Below are 13055 nucleotides of genomic sequence, written 5' to 3'. Positions count from 1 at the left end.
ACTACATTTTAATGAAGAAAATCCTTGAGTTTTGTCTCCTTAAAAGGCAGAGGAAAACCTTCCATGTGCTGGTTCATTCCTAAAATGTTTACGGTAGCCAGGGCTGAGACAGAAGCCAGGAACTCAGTCTGAGTCTCCACGTGGGAAGCAAGGATGGAAGTGCTTGATGTGTCCCCTGCTGTCTTGGCAGGTTGCATTAGCAGGAAGATGAATCAGAAGCTGAACATCTGGGATGAGATACCCAGCACTCATTATATGGACATGCAGCTGCTTAGCACACTGTGCCAGATCACCCACCCCTTCTGTGTCCAATTCTGGGGCAGGTACTATAGCAGCTTCTTGAGTTCAGAACACTCACGATGTGTTGCTATACTGCATGAATTTGCCTTAGCATGTCCCTTCCCCATATACCCAAGTCTAAATTCTCCCTGAGATCATGAACTTCAGTGGCTGTTCCTGCATGCTGTGACCCGTGTCTTCCGCCTCTAGCACCAATCCAGCCATAACCAAGCTCACTCCTGTTGGAGTCCAGGCAATCATGCCATCTTTGCATGCTGGCTTCCTGAGGACTCAGGTGTGACCCTGTCAAAGTGGGCATCCGGGATTCTAGGTGGGAGACTCACCCCCCAGGCCCCATTCTTTATCTTCTGTCACCTGACCTGACTCCAGGGCTTCTCTTGGACTCCTGGAAGAGCAGCAAGATAAGTCACTGAGGATTCCCTGAGTTCTGTGTTAGGATCAGGTATTAGTTTTGTGGTCCAGGTTAGGATCTCATTTTTTTCCTGGGTTATTGCCTGTTACAAGGCATTTTAAGTACAGGCACCAATGCAGCTTAATAAAGTGATAGGGTTTATTCAGAAGGTAAGGAATATAGACACATGTGGGCCATGTTCAAGGAGAGTGGGCCAAGAAGGGGTGAGAGAGAGAGATTGCCATCTGCCATTATCCGAGTCCATCTGTGGGGAGCCAGAGAAGAGAGTGCAAGAGGGCAGGCCCCTCCTCAGAGGGGCTCTTATGGAGCTTGAAAGGGGGGTGATTGTATAACACTGTCTCCCTCAGGTCCCAGACAATGATAGGTGAGCATCATTTGACTCACAGGTAGGCAGAAAGAATTACTTCTACAGGCTGGGGAGGGATGGCTTCCAGGCCTGTGTCTCTGAACTAGCTGCCTAAGCCCATATCATTAGCGTCCAACATCTTTTCCATATTCAGAAAACAGAGTTGTGGTATGGTGTATAAAGCTGTCACCTGTAACGCTGGCATCCCAAATGGGTGGCAGTTCAAATACTTATGCTGCAGCTCCCTGATAAAGTGCCTGGGAACATAGTGGAGAATAGCTTAAATGCTTGAGTCCACTTGCATGGAGGACCAGGAAGAAGTTCCTGGATCCTGGATCCTGCCTTCAGATTGGTCCACCTCCAGTGGTTGTGGCCTATAGGGAGCAAGGCAGCAAATATAAGATTTCTCTGTCTTTCCCTCACACACTCTCTCTCTCTGTGTCTCTAAGTCTGCTTTCACATAAATAGATCTATTAAAAAATGGTTCAAAAAGAAAACAGAGCTGTGTGTTTGAACACTTTTAATTTACCATGCAAACCTTCTGTGACAGTTCTATAGGCTATTAAATAATTAGGGTAGCAGTGGGAAGGGGTCTCTTTAAAAGGATACAAAATGCTTGCTTTTGACCAGAAAGTACTTTCAGCAAGAAAAAAAAAGTGCCTTCTCACCATTTGGATTTTCACCTGATCAGGAGTGGTTTAACAGTAACACCCTTCCGATGGCTAGACAAGATTACACTTTCTGGCTTTGTCTGGATTGTTGGCACTGTTCTGAGCTCCCAACTTGTGCTTGAAAGACACCACTTCTGGGCTACACAGGACTGCGACTTGTTAATCCTCCTCCTTCAAGCGCTGGTGTCCCATAAGGGCTCTGGTTCATGTCCCAGCTGCTCCCCTTCCCATCCAGCTCCTTGCTTGGGGCCTGGGAAAGCAGTAGAGGACAGGGTTAAAGCCTTGAGGACTCAGCACCTGCATGGGAGACCTGGAAGAAGCTCAGCTCCAGCTGTTGCAGCCATTTGGAGAGTGAACTAATAGATGCAAGATCCCGCTGTTTCTCCTTCTCTCTGTAAATCTGCCCTTCCACTAATAAATAAATAAATCTCTTTTTTAAAAAGTCACAACTTCTATCATTTTTTCAAGTCACTCCTTTCTTGGAGCCCCCCTCCTGATACTGTAGCAGGAGGTTTCTATCTTTAATAAATACTGCTTTGTTCACTGAGATTTTCTGCATGAAAATTCTTCTTTTATGTGAGAAAAAAATCAAGGACCCTTTTTTCTTTGGCATTGAATTCCCCACAATATTTATGTAACGATCAATGATTTCTGAAGGGGCTCCAAAGTTAGTGTTATACATGACTGAGTCAAGGATTTGACTCAGGTGTTAAAGAGAAGTGGGGAGTGTTATGGGGTGCAGCCAGTGATAGCAAGCACCCATTGACAGTGGACAAATGAAATGTGGCTGTGTCCCCCACCCTCTGTCCTGAAGGTGGGTCCTAACAGCAATGGAATGTTAATTTCATCCTCAGCCACTCTCCCACCCTCCACCTGGGCATTCGTTCCTGCCCACCTGTGAACTCATCTATCAACTGAGAGGGGATGGTATTGCATTGTTGTGTAGCCACTCCCCACACATGCCCCTTTAAAGGGCCCGTGAAGCAGGGGCTCCCTCTCTTTCTGCTCAGGTGCTTCCGTTGCTCTGGCACCTTGACTCTTGGCTGACCCAGGACAAGTATTCCCCTGAGCATGGTCCCTGTGTACTTCTTAGATGGGACAATGGATATAGCAGTGATATTTCTGGTTTGTGTACTATCAGGAGTTCCAGGAAAGGTGAGGCCTGGCAGTGATGGAATGTGGGCAGAGAAGCCAGGGAAAGGTGAATGCAGCTTTGTAAGTGTGTCCAGGTTATTCATTGGATGCCTCTTAGGATAGTTTATACTGCTGGGGAAGCTGGGACATAGGTATTCTGCTTAATGGATGGACTTGAGCGTAATGACCATTTGTTCCTCTTGGGATTATGTTTGGTTGGATTGCCATAGGGACTTGTAATTTGCTATTGTGCTCTATTATCACCAAGCTTGGTTAATAAAGACTCCTTAATAAACCTTAGACATGTCTGGTGTGGTCTCGCTTGTACCTCATAATAGCATCAAGGTACAACAGGTATTATTATTATTATTATTATTATTATATGACTATTTAAAATACTATTTTATGCAAGAGAACATTGTGACCCTAGAAGGTCAGCAAGCACAGGATTACAGTTGATTGGATAATATTTACATGAGACCAACTGAATGGCTACCTTTTGTTTACCTGATCGGATATCATTTGTATAAGAACAGTTGAATGGACATTATGTGTGTGAGAACACTTGGTGGAATACACAAGACAAAAGGAGTTCTAAACAAAAGTATAGAAACGGTTGATGGGTTTGTTGATGAGCTCAATACTTCCTCCCTTATCCCATATGACCCTCAGTGTATAAAGTCTGATGCCACTAATAAACTTCAGCTTTGATCATCAGTCAGAGTCCATGAGTGTTATTATCGGTTCCATGCACCAAGTCCATTGCTGAGGGACAGCGACAATTTTATTTTACTTGAAAGTCAGTTAAAGAAAGAGAGAGAGACAAAGAGAGATCTTCCATCTACTGGTTCACACCCCAAATGGCTGCAACAACCAGAGCTGGGCTAGTCTAAAACCGGCATCCAGGAAACTCCTCTGGGCTCCCATAGGGGTGCAGGAACTCAAGAACTTGGGTCATCCTCTACTGCCTTGCTAGGCCATTAGCAGGAAGCTTGATTAGAAGTGGAGCAGCCAGCAATAGGATTGACTCTCATATGGGGAGGTACTGGCACTGCAGGTGGCAGATTAATGTGTTATGCTACCACATTATTATCATTATATTATAGAAACAGATGAAGAGGCATTGTGTAAAGCTGAACAGTCAGGATGTAGCTGATTCAAGAAACTAAGAAGTCTGCTGACTCCCAATCTCACATTAGATAACATAGTTTATGCAAATACGTAGAGCTTTCCCTGAAGTCAACCTCAGCTTGCCCACAAACATTCTATTAGCGTTTAGAGAGGGAAAAGGCTTATCCACCCACGCACTTCTTAACAAACTTAGTTTTTATTTATTTTTTTTTTCTTATTAATAAATTTTATTTTGACATTCTTTACATAGTTAATTAGGGTAAGAAGGTTCAAGGGCTACAGGAAAGTGGATAATACTAGTATGTTTTCCATATTGTTAGCTTCATATTCAAAGGGGGGTATTTAAGGGAGAAGCCCACCCAATTTCCCACCCTCCCCAGGTCCCGGATATAGGGCATGCTCTGAGGTTCTTGCTCAAGTGGTCTTGATATTGCCACAGTTATGAATCACTGTCAATCTTGCCACTCCAAGCACTATGAGATCTTTGAAAAATCCACTGATTGACATAGTCCATCATAGCTGAGATGGTTGGTTGACCTGTTCTGTCTTCTCTCTTTTCTTCGTTAGGGTTCTGAGTCCAGCATTTAGATTAGGAAGATCTCCAAAGAAACTTCTTGTATGTGCTAACAAGTACAGGGCCTGGCACCGTCCATCGCTCCAATCAGCTGGTGGTTGCAATTCCTGGGTTGGTTCTGTTTTCACTCCCGACTTCCACTGGAACCAATGGGTGTTGCAGTCCAGCCTGGTTCTGCCCAGCACATACTTGGCCCTCACATAAACCAGCAGGAGCTGTAGCCTAGGTTGGAGCGACCCACAATAACCCCAACCAGGCCCACCCCCTACCCTGGTTTGCCAGTAAGTGTAGCAGTAATCCAGTCTGTCCCACATCCCATTCCACCCCAGCCGCTGTCTTAGTTTTATGTCCTCCCATGGAAGTGGTAACCCAAGAGGGATGAGCCCACTATTTCCCTCCCAGGCCTCTCCCACTCCCAGATTCCAGTTGATGCTGCCCAAACAAACCTCGCCCACTTTAATTTTGTTTGCACCAGTAGGAATAATCCGCCCAGCCTGGCCTTTCCCTGATCTAGTCCACATGAGGCGCACAGGTGTGGTAGCTCTGCCTAGTCTGGTCTGCCCCCATCCCAGCCCATGCTCTCCTGTGGAAGTAGCTGTCCAGCAAAGGAACCCTCCCTTATTCCCCTGCCAGCTCTGCCCACTTCCTTTCTTGTTCTCAGGCTGGTTGGGCGCTGCGGTCCCTTCCGGTACAGGCAACCTCACCTCGGCATTCCATAATGTGCACTAGTCTTTGTTGCGACCGAACCTGGGTCGACCCACACTGGTGCCTGGATTTGCCAGTGGATGACGTGGACAGATTCAGCCTGGTCTTGCCCCCACGTCTGCCAATTGTATGCCAGTGGGTAGTTTTCCATGGCTTTTTCTGGGCTGTTTCCTATCATGTTTCTTGCGTTTACCTGCTGGGTCTGTGCCCTGCCAGAGGAGTTGCCCAGGCTCCTCCATCAGAACCTCTCCCAATGCCAGGTTTCACGCTTACCAGTGGGTCCATGAGCCAACCCTACTCAGTCCACCTCCTGTCATAGCAGGAACTGTGGCTTTTCCTGACTGGCCTTCAACCCAATCTGGTTCTTGCTGTTGGATGTTCCAGCCCAGACATGGTTTGCCCATACCCACGTATGGCTCACACATGGCTCAGTAGGGGTTTGAGACCCTGCCTAGTCCATCCCACATCTGCCCTGGTCCTCCAGAACACCAGGGGGAGTCGGGGTCCGGCCCAGTTCGGTGCATTCAATCCCAGTCCACACTTGTGCCAAGGGAGACTACAACTGTTTCCAGATCAGAACGCAGCCCCCTTCCAGGCCACGCGCCTCTTGGTGGGAACCTCAGCCCAGCTAGGGTTGTCCCCTTTGCTCCCCAACCGGGTCTGTTCCCAGCCATAGATCACATGCCTGCCAATGGATGCTCTGACTCAGCTTGGCACAGCCCCTCCCCTGTCCCGAACTCTGCCTTAGACACTGTGGCTTAGCGTCCCAGGCTCCCACAGACCAGCAGGTACAAGAGCCTAGCTCGGCATGACCTCTGCTCCCTCCTGGTTTCTAGTTTTACTTGTGGGCTAAGGTTTGCTCAGTCGTGCCTAATCTACTCTGTTCCATTACCAGTTGACACTTTGGCCAGCTGTTGGAGCTACTTGTGCAGGACAAGCCCCAAGCCATAGCTTCTGCATGACTGGTATTTGGTGCTCAGCATTATTAGTGATTACAAGTTTTGCTAAGGAAGAGTTACTGCCTGTTTCAGGTAGAAGAAGCACAATGGGTTCAACCTGGAGCTAATTAAGCAGCAACTCAAAGAACCAAATCCCCAGAGCTCCCGGGCCGGGCAGCCAGCAGGCGGAGCCTGGCACCAATGGGGCACTGGCCGCCCGGGGAGAACGGCTCACCATGTGCCCATGGCGGCCGTCCGGGATCCAGGCATGAGACGCCCCGTCCTGAGACCCACCAGCTGCCAGGAGGCTGCTGGAGGTTTAAATAACCCAGGCCCAAGGTCGCGCCCCTCCCAAATCCCATTCACCGCCCCATGAAGGCGGCGGGTGGGCCCCGGACCTGCCCAGTCCCGGAGGCCTCCCCCGCTTGGTCTACTCACCCCGAAGGAAGCAGCCCCCGAAACCCAGCAGGCCCGGGGAGAACGGCTCACCATGTGCCCATGGCGGCCGTCCGGGATCCAGGCATGAGACGCCCCGTCCTGAGACCCACCAGCTGCCAGGAGGCTGCTGGAGGTTTAAATAACCCAGGCCCAAGGTCGCGCCCCTCCCAAATCCCATTCACCGCCCCATGAAGGCGGCGGGTGGGCCCCGGACCTGCCCAGTCCCGGAGGCCTCCCCCCCTCGGTCTACTCACCCTGAAGGAAGCAGCCCCCGAAACCCAGCAGGCCCAGGGAGAACGGCTCACCATGTGCCCATGGCGGCCGTCCGGGATCCAGGCATGAGACGCCCCGTCCTGAGACCCACCAGCTGCCAGAAGGCTGCTGGAGGTTTAAATAACCCAGGCCCAAGGTCGCGCCCCTCCCAAATCCCATTCACCGCCCCATGAAGGCGGCGGGTGGGCCCCGGACCTGCCCAGTCCCGGAGGCCTCCCCCCCTCGGTCTACTCACCCCGAAGGAAGCAGCCCCCGAAACCCAGCAGGCCCGGGGAGAACGGCTCACCATGTGCCCATGGCGGCCGTCCGGGATCCAGGCATGAGACGCCCCGTCCTGAGACCCACCAACAAACTTAGTTTTTAATCAAGCTGAAGTAACCAACCCCAGAATGAAACCCACCCCCCCTTGTTTATTTATGGAGGAATCAATAACTCCCAGAAGATTCAACATGAGCTATGCCTTTTAGCAGTAAAAAAGAAAAAAAAAAATGTTTCTTAGAGGGATACTGAAATAGGAAAGAGATCAGGACATTTTCTTTGTTCTTGCAATCATGTTGATTTGCTTAATTATGTCTTGATTAGAAAGTACTTACAAATTGAATTATGTTTAGGAAGAAATCAATTAGCTCCAGTTCTGTTCAAAAGAAATCATTGTTTTCATGCTCACATAGAAACAGTATCCTGTGTAATCAGGACGTCTTCGTTCTGTGACTTAAGACAGCTCAGACATTTCTCTGAAACCCTCCAGGTGTCTGCAGTGATTGTCTCTGCTTTACCAATGAGTCGGTCTCATTGCCAAAGCATGCCGCTAGTGAGAGGAGGCAACTAGGTTTTGTAGTTTGTTTTCTTTTTAAGATTTATTTATTTTTATTGGAAGAGTGGATCAGATTTACAGATAGAAAGAGACAGAAAGATCTTCCATCTGTTGTTTCAGTCCCTAAATGGCATGGTCCCTCTACTGATTTTTTCAGGCCATTAACAGGTAGCTAGCTGGGAAGTGGAGCAGTTGGAACATGAACCTGTGCCCATTTGGGATTCCAGTGCTTGCAAGATGGGGATTTAGTCATTGAATAATTGCACTGGAGTCCAGTTGTTGGCTTTTTTGTTTGTTTATTTTTCCAAAGATTTATTTATTCGTGTTGAAAGACAAGATTACAGAGAGAGGAGAGACAGAGAGAGAAAGGGGGGTGCAAATGTTTGCAATGGCCAGAGCTGTGCTTCTCCCAAGCCAGGAGCTAGCAGGCAGGAGCCAGGAGCTGGGAGCTTCTACCAGGTCTCCCACTTGGCAACAGTGGTCCAAGGACTTGAACCATTCTCTGAGCTGTTTGGTGGGAATGAGCAGAGAATCTGATCCCAGTTTTCTCAAGCTGTGAGGGGCTTGATGGGACAGTACACAGCATCAAGGGTACAGTGAGCCCAGCTCAGGGGCTAAGTCTTCCTTTATCTCCCCACAGCTGGCTTTCCTGTTATTAATGAACCCTTGCCTCCCATGTCTGATGGTTTGATGACATAGCTTGCATGCTCGTCAGGGGTGGATGGGCTTCGGTCTTCCCCTTTCATACAGTGAGTGCCCTGCTCCCGGCTCTCTGGTTGTCTCTCTCCCGAGGAGTGAGTTGTGCTCTCTGCTCTTCTTGTGGAGCTCTCCCTAGCAACAGCAGTATCCTCTGTTTGGGTATTGTTGGACTCCCTCAAGGTTCACTCTGTCGCTCGGCCAGTTGCTTCCCATTGCTAACTTCAGGAATCCAACCTAGGCCTTTGGAGTTCACTAAATCACCAACCTGCCCTTACCTACCACGCCCTGGAGAATTGATTTCTTCCTATAAATAGTTGGTTGATGACTGTTTTATCCCTCACAGCCCCAGACATTCTCTGGGGAGTGAGGAAAAACAATGACCCCACTCTTGAAGAGGAATTTGAAGAATCTTGACAATAGCTGTAACTTAATGGAGAAATTGGAAATTGTTGCAATTGACAGAAGAGGATGGTTCTAGGAGGTGCAAAGGAGGGTTTGTGACATTGTGGCACCGCTGTCTATGCAAAGACAGCCTGGGAGAGCTGTGGTTTGCTGTAGTATGCTCCATTTGGAGGAAGGGACCGTGCTATTAAAACTCGAAAGCAGAAAATTGGACAGAGTGGAGCTCGAGGTGGAGTTGACTTGTGTTTGCACACCCCACTTGTCCCTTGAGTGAGTTTTGGGTACCCCTCTTCCACTCTTGGAAGCCTGGATGAGCAGCTGAGCTCTAGGCTGACTTTTCCTGGCACTTGGAAGGTCCCTATTTCCCATTATGCCCAACCTCTGTGCATGGAAAGTAAAAACACGTTTAAATGCTTTTAGATTTTCTTATTGCAAATATGGCTTCATTACCGGGATTTTAAAATAATTGGGTTTTGGGGAATCTCTTTTGGAATATATGCTGGAATTATTTATTCTGCTGATATTAAACTTTCATTGGCTGTGTGTTTATAGAGCAACCAAAACCAAAAACAGCAAAAAAAAAAAAAAAAAAAAAATCCCACAAATGAAACAGACCTCCAATGGTTTTCATATAAGGATAATTTAGGCTGTCATATCAGAGCTTTTCAGACTACTTGCAGTTCACCTGTGATACCACATGCTTCTTATCTCCCCACAAAGGGATCAGGGTCTTCTTTTTTGGTCTTATAAATGAACATCTTTTGACCATTCTTCTGTGATCAGTAGCTCCTTTCTCTGTTTTCTCATAGCACTTCACACACAAGTAATGGCATTGGAGTAACCATTTATGTCTTTGGTTTCTATGTGTAGAAGTAAGTTCCACAAAGGGAAGCACCTCATCCTGTTGACATTGGCTTCCTTGGTACTTTGGTCAGCCCTTGAGCAAGTAGATTGTTACAAAGCAAGGTTACTCCAAGTGTTTCTTTCTCCTCTCCTCTCCTCCCTTTCCTTCCTCCCTCCCCTGCCCTCCCCTCCCTAATTCCATAATCCCCAGCCCTTCTACTCTCTGCTAAGGTTGGTTTAGATGTGTCTGAAGACTCAAGAATGACCTCACCTGGGGCCACCAGTTTGCAAGAACATTTCAATTCTCTTTGTGCCCACACCCTTCACTTATTGCTCCTAGATCCTCAACTGGCATTTACTCTCAGGATGCCCAGATGGCTGGCTGCCATGTCAGACCCAGGTGGGAGCTTGAAGGTAGCAAAGGAATTTTCAGTGTTTTGCTAATATATACTAGAAAAATTCTGGAAAATGGGCCCGGCGTGATAGTGTAGCCATTAAAGTCCTCACCTTGAACACATGGCGATCCCATATGGGCGCCGGTTCTAATCCTGGCAGCTCCACTTCCCATTCAGCTAACCCTGCTTGTGGCCTAGGAAAGCAGTTGAGGATGGCCCCAAGCTTTGGGATACTGCACCCATGTCGGATATCCGGAAAAGCCTCCTGGCTCCTGGCTTCGGATTGGCTCAGTTCTAGCCATTGTGGCCACTTGGGGAGTGAATCATCTGACAGAAAATCTTCGTCTCCCTCTCTTCCTATCTGTATATATGCCTTTCCAATACAAATAAATAAATATTTTTTTAAAATTCTGGAAAACAAGTGTTGGAATTCATCTGAAGTAGTTGGTCCAAAGAAGGGGGATTGTGACTGGAGTGAGTTGATCATATTCCTAAATTGTGCTCAATAGACATTCTGCATGGGCTGTGCTACTATAAGCAACTGGAACTTATTTGCTCAGTAGGCTGACTAAAATCCAAATTCAACCATGGTGTTTTCTGAAAGAACCATGGCACAGGTTCTCCTTGGTTTACTGTAGAACAGTTACTGCTAAAGTAACAATAATGTTGGAGTGGATTTTATCACACGTAATCTACTGATCCACCTCCAAATTATGTCCCTTGAGAGGTCCAAAGGATGTGCCCTTTACCTAGAAATGCATTAGTTAAAGGAGCACCAGGATCCTTGCAAAGTGCCTTCTGGCTGAGCTCTGGATGCTGGAGTCAAGGATGAAGGATGTTCTGTTACTATGTGTTCTTGATTCCATTGGAATCAAGATGAGAATGATAAAATAGGCGCTGCTCAAAGGCTATCTAACTACAGTAACTGTAGTAAGTAGTAAGGACAGAGTGATGATCAGGATGGATTCATCCACCTTGATCTTTGACAGGAACCATGAGTGAGAAGTGGGGAAAACAGCAAGTCAGGAATCACTGTAAGGTGTTACTTGGTTTATACTACCAATGCAACCCTGATGATGGTCAAGAAAAGCTTGAGTTACCCCTGGAATCATATCCCCTTTCCCAATTCCAAACTTCCAAGCAATGGTTAACAGTTCTTCAACCCTCTGAATGAAAGCTGCAAGGAAGGAAGGCTGGGGAGGCTTGTGTACTGGCTATTTAGCAAATTACAAGCGTTTTCCAAGTCCATCAGTCTGCCCGCTATGTTACAAGTTTTGGACAGAAAAGCATCATTCTGGGACAAGACAGACAAATTACAATGAATGCAGTACAAAGATTGGAGTGTTGGTTTCCTTGGAGCACCATGATTCTTCGTTCATTCCAAGTTGTTTCATGATTTTTCATGATTTGCTCCTCCCCTATTTTTTTTTAACTCACTCTGTCGTCAGCAATTTGCTTGAGCAAGCCCCCAACCACTTTCTGCTCCTTACTTGTTGGTGATGTTCCACATTTCCACACCTGTGCTTCTGCTAGTCCTTGTTCCTTAAGCAAACTGTCTCTTCCTGGTGTGACTTTTTTCCTCTTTCAAACCTTAATCTTGAATCAGCTTCATCGTGAATCATTCTTTACCCACACAGAATTCATTACTCTTCTCTTACCTAGTTGTTATGTAGTATTATCTGCATTATTTAGTTTTTAAAAAACGCTTAAAAATGTGTTTGAAAGACAGAGCGAGAGCAAGAGCGAGAGAGAGAGAGAGAGAGGTGCCATCTGCCGTTTCACCCACAGATGCTGGCAACAGCCATGGCTGAACTAGATCAAAGGCAGAACCTGGAATCCAGTCTGAGTTTCACACGTGGCCAGCAGGGACCCAAATACTTCAACGATCTCCTGTTGCCTCCCCTGGTGCGTGCATTAGCAGGAAGTTGGACTAACAGTGGAGCCTGGACTTGAACTCAAACATTCAGACATCCCAAGTGATGTCCTAATCATTGTGTCAAGTGTTTACCCTGCACCTTGTTTTATATATTTGAGTGCAATTTTTTTGAGATTATCCTTTGCACCAAGTACAGACAACTTGAACCAAGTACTAAAGGTTAAGGGGTATCATAGTTTATTCATGTGAATCATTGTAATGCCTTTTTCTTTCTTTTTTTTTTTTAAGATTTATTTTCATTACAAAGTCAGATATACGGAGAGGAGGAGAGACAGAGAGGAAGATCTTCCATCTGATGATTCACTCCCCAAGTGAGTGCAACGGCCAATGCTATGCCGATCCAGAGCCAGGATCCAGGAACTTCTTCCAGGTCTCCCACACGGGTGCCGGGCCCCAAAGCTTTGGGCCATCCTTGACTGCTTTCCCAGGCCACAAGCAGGGAGCTGGATGGGAAGTGGAGCTGCCGGGATTAGAACCAGTGCCGATATGGGATCCTGGTGCGTTCAAGGCAAGGACTTTAGCTGCTAGGCCATGCCGCCGGGCCTTATTTATTTATTTTTTTATTGATTACATTGCATATGTGACACAGTTTTATAGGCACTGGGATTCCCCCTTCCCCTCCCCAAACCCCGCCCCCCCCCATGGTGGATTCCTCCACCTTGTTGCATTACCACAGTTCAAATTCAGTTGAGATTCTTTCATTGCAGGCATTTACAAAGCAGAGTCCAGCACAAGATCAGGTTCAATTAACGCGAGCAATAAGGAAACACAGCTTAGCTGAACCCTAGGCAGGACATTCCCATCATGTTTTGGGATTCCACTGTTACGTTTTCTACAACTTTTTTTTTTTTTTTTTGGAAAGGCAGATTTTACAGAAACAGGAAAGACAGAAATAAAGAGGTCTTCCATCTGCTGGTTCACTCCCCAAGTGGTTCCTGGGCTGGTCTGAAGCCAGGAGCTAAGAGCTTGTCTTCAGGTCTCCCAAGTGGGTGCAAGGGCCCAAGGGCTGAAGCCATCCTCTGCTGCCTTCCCAGGCCACAAGCA

The sequence above is a fragment of the Ochotona curzoniae genome, unplaced genomic scaffold, assembly GCF_017591425.1.
Source record: "Ochotona curzoniae isolate NIBS_2020 unplaced genomic scaffold, NIBS_Ocur_1.0 contig_4754, whole genome shotgun sequence".
In the NCBI taxonomy this organism is placed as follows: domain Eukaryota; kingdom Metazoa; phylum Chordata; class Mammalia; order Lagomorpha; family Ochotonidae; genus Ochotona; species Ochotona curzoniae.
This window is presented reverse-complemented; position numbering follows the sequence as displayed.